General features: G+C 55.6%; 1 long non-coding RNA gene across 1 annotated transcript; it reads right to left on the bottom strand.

The window, feature by feature from the left end:
- Positions 1 to 1,136: 1,136 nt before the first annotated feature.
- LOC137043460 (uncharacterized) lies at positions 1,137 to 4,876 on the bottom strand. The gene is made up of 2 exons (XR_010898489.1): positions 4,665 to 4,876; positions 1,137 to 1,355 (listed from the first exon to the last, which is right to left on the bottom strand). It is a non-coding gene; the product is annotated as an uncharacterized lncRNA (long non-coding RNA).
- Positions 4,877 to 6,000: the final 1,124 nt, after the last annotated feature.

The following is a 6,000-nucleotide window of genomic DNA, read 5'->3' as shown; positions in this document are numbered from 1 at the left end:
AGCCTATTACTTATTAGTTATGATGTTTTTGAATGTAAAAACCACACAAACGTCATTAGTTGACAACAGTATCTTCTTCTTTCGGCTTTTCCCTTCAGGAGTCGCCACAGCTAATCATCTGCCCCTATCTATTCCTATCCTCTGTATCCTCTTCTCGCAGACGGACTACCTTCATGTCCTCCTTCACTACATCCATAAACCTCCTCTTTGGTCTTCCTCTTGACCTCCTGCCTGGCAGCTCTAACCTCAGCATCCTCTGAGGCTCTACCCTCCTCTGAACATGTCTAAACCATCTCAACCTGGCCTCTCTAACTTTATCTCCAAAACATCTCACATGTGCTGTTTGATGTACTCATTCCTGATTCTTTCCATCCTCGTCACTCCCAAAGAGAACCTCAACATCTTCAGCTCTGCTACCTCTAGCTCTTCCTCCTGTCTTTTCCTCAGTGCAACTGTCTCCAAACCATACAACATCGCTGGTCTCACTACTGTCCTGTATACCTTTCCTTTCATTCTTGCTGGTAATCTTTTATCACACAACAGACCTGACACTTTTCTCCACCCATTCCAACCTGCCTGAACACGCTTCTTTTCCTCTTTCCACACTCCCCATTGCTCTGGACTGTTGACCCTAAGTACTTAAAATCCTGCACCTTCTTTACCTCTTCTCCCTGTAACCTCACTTTTCCACTTGGTTCCCTCTCATTCACACACATGTATTCTGTCTTGCTGCGACTAACCTTCATTCATCTTCTCTCCAGAGCACACCTCCACCTCTCTAGACTTTCCTCCACCTGCTCCCTGCTCTCACTACAGATCACAATGTCATCCGCAAACAAGAAAGGGCTCAGAGCCGATCCTTGATGCAGTCCACCTTCACCGTGAAGTCCTCTGTCTCACCTACGGCACATCTTACCACTGTCCTACTGCTCTCATACGTATCCTGTACCACTCTAGCATACTTCTCTGCCACTCCAGACCTCCTCATACAATACCACAGCTCCTCTCTTGGCACTCTGTCATATGCTTTCTCTCAATCTACAAAGACACAATGCTGCTCTTTTTGACCCTCTCTGTACTTCTCCATGTAGCAAAGTTCGATATAAGGAGGAAGGAAGAGGACAAGGGGTCGGCTGGACGGTTGATGCTTGCTCTTTATTTTCTCAATAAACTTGTCAGCACACACACATTCAAGTGTGGAATCTCATAACACGATCTCTCGATCACTTCCGGGTCGGCACTTCCGGGTTCCGGTACTCAGTCTCTGTACATGGGGGTTCGCATCAACCGTCCGGGTTCTCTCTCTCCTCGATCTCCGGTTCCACTGCTGTTTTATCCCCTCTCCGCGCTCATTACTAGAACAAGAGACAGGTGTTATTAATCTGCTTCCAACCCACTCACGTACCGCTTGTCCCGCGGCTCTCTCTCCCGCTGCAGACCTCGCTGAACCATGCCCCCCTTGCCACATACCCCCACCGCCCGACTCAGGCCGGGGAGCCGTCCGGCCTGCAGCCCCCCCCCCCCATTTCTGGAGAGGAAGTCGGCCACAGCCATCTGAGCACCCGGCCTGTGGACCACCTGGAACTTAAAAGGCTGAAGAGCTAGATACCAACGGGTGATCCGCGCGTTGGTATCCTTCATGCGGTGGAGCCACTGGAGAGGAGCGTGGTCCGAACAGAGGGTGAACTCCCGCCCCAGAAGGTAGTAGCGGAGGGTGAGAACGGCCCACCTGATGGCAAGGCACTCTTTTTCGATGGTGCTGTACTTAGCCTCTCTCTTCGAGAGCTTACGGCTAATGTACAGCACCGGCCGCTCTCCCCCCTCCACCTCCTGGGCCAGGACTGCGCCCAGCCCCCTGTCCGACGCGTCAGTCTGCAACAGAAAAGGGAGAGAAAAGTCAGGGGAGTGTAAAAGCGGCCCGCCACATAGAGCAGCCTTAACTCGGGTGAAGGCCTGCTGGCACGGCTCCGTCCATTGGACCGTATCTGGTAGCCCCTTTTTAGTAAGGTCAGTCAGGGGGCTGGTGAGGTCCGAATAATTTGGTATAAACCGTCTATAATATCCCGCCAGCCCCAAGAACTGCCTTACCTCCTTTTTGGTCTTGGGCCTCGGGCAGGTCGCAATTGCGGCGGTCTTATCAATTTGGGGACGCACCTGTCCATGACCCAAGTGGAAGCCCAGATACCTTACCTCCACCCGCCCAATTGCACACTTCTTCGGGTTGGCCGTGAGCCCCGCTCCCCTCAACGACCTCAAGACCGCCCGGACATGTTGCATATGCCGCTGCCAATCGTGACTGTAAATCACGATGTCGTCCAGGTAGGCAGCAGCATATGCGGCATGGGGACGCAAAATCCTGTCCATGAGGCGCTGAAAGGTAGCGGGTGCCCCGAACAAACCGAAGGGAAGCGTGACGAATTGGTGCAATCCGAACGGCGTGGTGAAGGCTGTTTTTTCTTTGGACAATGGAGACAAGGGGATCTGCCAATAGCCCTTCGTTAAGTCCAATGTCGAATAAAATCGAGCCGTGCCCAGCCGATCAAGCAACTCGTCAACCCGCGGTATTGGATACGCGTCGAATTTCGACACTGCGTTCACCTTGCGGTAGTCCACACAGAACCTGACCGAGCCGTCGGTTTTAGGGACCAAAACGATCGGGCTCGCCCAGTCACTGTTGGACTCCTCTATTACTCCCATATCGAGCATTGCCCCTAATTCTTCCTGAACTACTTTTTTTTGTGTTCAGGTAAACGATACGGCCGGCTGCGAACTACCACGCCCGGCTCGGTCTCGATATGGTGCTGAATTAAGTCGGTACGGCCCGGTAGGGGCGAGAACACGTCGGCGAATTCCGCCTGTAGTTTTGAGAGATCAGTGAGTTGGGACGGTGAGAGGTGATCTCCCCCAGGGGCCAGTGCGACCGATTGTGCTTTGATGCTCGCCTCTGGCCCGAGATCATCCTCTCCCCCGATCACCGTCGCCAACAACACTGATTCGACCTCATTCCATTTCTTCAGGAGATTGAGGTGATATATTTGCCGTGCTCCGTTCCTATCGGACCGTATCACTTCATAATCGAGGTCTCCAACCTGTCGAGCGACCTCAAACGGCCCCTGCCATTTCGACATTAATTTAGAGCTCGATGTCGGGAGTAATACGAGCACTTTCTCTCCCGGTGTGAATTTGCGTAGTCTCGTACCCCTGTTATACGACCGGCTTTGGCGGTCCTGGGCTTGCAACAAATTCTCCCTAGATAGCCGCCCCAAGGTGTGGAGTTTTGTTCGCAAGTCCAGCACATATTGAATTTCGTTTTTGGCCAAAGAAGGCCCCTCCTCCCAAGTTTCTCGTAGGACGTCCAGCACCCCACGGGGCTGTCGTCCGTAGAGAAGCTCGAAGGGGGAAAACCCCGTGGAGGCTTGCGGGACCTCTCGCACAGCGAATAAGAGGGGTTCTAACCACCGATCCCAATTTTTGGCGTCTTCCTGTACGAATTTACGGATCATGGATTTAAGAGTGCGATTAAATCGTTCGACCAAGCCGTCTGTTTGTGGGTGATAGACGCTTGTCCGAATCGATTTGATGCCCAATAACCCGTATAATTCGCTTAACGTGCGTGACATAAACGCCGTGCCTTGATCAGTGAGGATTTCCTTCGGAATCCCCACTCGGGAGATTAAACGAAACAGTGCGTCCGCAACACTCTTCGCCGAGATGTTGCGGAGAGCCACTGCTTCCGGATATCGTGTTGCGTAGTCCACGATAACTAGCGCAAAACGATGTCCGCGTGCGGATCGCTCTAATGGCCCGATGAGGTCCATCGCAATTCTCTCGAAGACGACCTGCATTAATGGAAGGGGGCGCAATGGCGCTTTTGGGGAGGCCAGGGGATTCACCAACTGACATTCAGGACAAGACGCGCACCACCTGCGCACATTGTCGTGAATGCCTGGCCAAAAAAATCGGGTCATTAAACGATTCAGCGTGGCCGCCTGTCCCAGGTGGCCCGCCATTGGGTTAGAGTGAGCCGCCTGGAAAAGCATTTCCCGGCGGCTCTTTGGTACTAACAACTGGGTTGTATCCACTTTTGTCTGAGCGTCTTGGGTCACTCGATACAACCTATCCTTAATTATGGCAAAATAAGGATACGTGACGGGCAAGGCGGGTTGAAGGGACTGACCGTCGATCGTGCGGACCTGGTGGAAAGCATGTTTGAGGGTATCGTCTTGAGACTGCTCCAGAGGGAAGTCATCGCGGTCCGAGAGAATCAGTCTCTCGACCCCGCTCGGTTCCTCTGAAGCAGTTCCCGAGGGTCCCGTATCAGTCTCACCAACCTGCACTCGCACCGCCCCGTTCCTAGCCTTGTTCCCCCAAGCGGCATCCGCGCATATCGACCCCAATAACGCCGGAAAGGCGGGCCAATTTGTCCCCAGAATTAGCGGATGCCGGAGGTGGGGACTAACCGCCACCTCAACACTATGATTTTCTCCCCTAAACTGTATCGTGACTGGGACAACCGGATATTCCACCACATCCCCGTGCACACACCGCACCTTAACCATGCGGCTTGTATCCAATGCCCCAGGCTGCATCAGGCTTTGATGGATCGAGGTTTGGTTACAGCCTGAATCCACCAAGGCCTGATATGTACCCCCCTTGATACTCACAGGAACTTGGTACTCTCCTGCTTGATCAGGGGTGGCCCGCTGAACGTCCGGGACCCGGATCATTGTCCCGATGTCCATCATTGGACATCGGTCCACAAAATGGTCCGGGTCGCCGCACCGCCAGCAGGCCAGCCCAGGCCTGCCCGCCGCCCCTGCGGCGGGGAGTGGGTTGGAATATGAGCGTGGAGGGGGGGTGGAACCGGAACCGTTATCTCCGCCCGACCCCAGCAGCTCCCGTACTGCCGAACTCGAACTCCCGTACTGCCCTGGGCCCATTCCACCCCGACCTCTGGGGGGAATGCGAGGGGGCCCTGGAGGGCGGGACCTAGGGAGAGGGACAGGGTGAGAAGGAGAGACAGAGGGGGGAGAGAGAGAGGGAGAGGTTAGTCGGGGTTCGCCGACCCCTGGGCACGCCACCAGATGGTCCTCCGCCAGGTTGATGGCCGTCGTCAGCGACGTGGGCCGGTGGCACTGGACCCACTCGGCGGTCTTCTTGGGTAGCCGAGCGATGAACTGCTCCAGTACCACCAGATCGACGATGTGGTCCACGTCGCTTCCACCGGCCAATAGCCATTTGCGGCAGGCGTCCCGGAGCTGGTGGGCCATCGCGAAGGGCCGGCCGGTCTCCCCCCACTCCAGCGAGCGGAAACGCTGACGGTGCTGTTCGGGGGTCCGACCGACCCGCTGGATGATGGCCCTCTTCAGATCTTCGTAATCCAGGAGGTTCGCCACCGGCAGTTGTTGGGCGGCCGCCTGGGCTTCTCCGGTGAGCAGTGGAATAAGGTGCACCGGCCACTGTGCCCGGGGCCACCCGCAGGCCTCCGCCGCTTTTTGAAATAGGTCAATGAAGGCCTCGGGATCGTCCTGTGGCCCCATCTTGTGTAGGGGCACGTGGACCGGTGCGCTGGCGAGCCCGGCGGCTTCGGTGCGAACCTCCCGGTCTATCCAGCTCCGGAACCTCTCGCGGTCCTCTTGCTGGCCGCGGACGATGGCCTCGAATCGGCGCTCCTGGTCCGCCCGCAGCTCCAGCATGGACTGATGTTGTTCCTGGTGGAGGGCCGCGAGAGAGGTGATAATGTCCGCAAACGGCGTGGCGGAGGGCGTTGGAGTAGTCATGGCGGCGGCGCGGTCCTACTTCCTTCCCGGGTTTTCGGCACCACTGTAGCAAAGTTCGATATAAGGAGGAAGGAAGAGTGTATTCCACTGCTGTTTTATCCCCTCTCCGCGCTCATTACTAGAACAAGAGACAGGTGTTATTAATCTGCTTCCAACCCACTCACGTACCGCTTGTCCCGCGGCTCTCTCTCCCGCTGCAGACCTCGCTGAACCACGCCCC

The sequence above is a fragment of the Pseudorasbora parva genome, chromosome 16, assembly GCF_024679245.1.
Source record: "Pseudorasbora parva isolate DD20220531a chromosome 16, ASM2467924v1, whole genome shotgun sequence".
NCBI classification, from domain to species: domain Eukaryota; kingdom Metazoa; phylum Chordata; class Actinopteri; order Cypriniformes; family Gobionidae; genus Pseudorasbora; species Pseudorasbora parva.
This window is presented reverse-complemented; position numbering and strand designations above follow the sequence as displayed.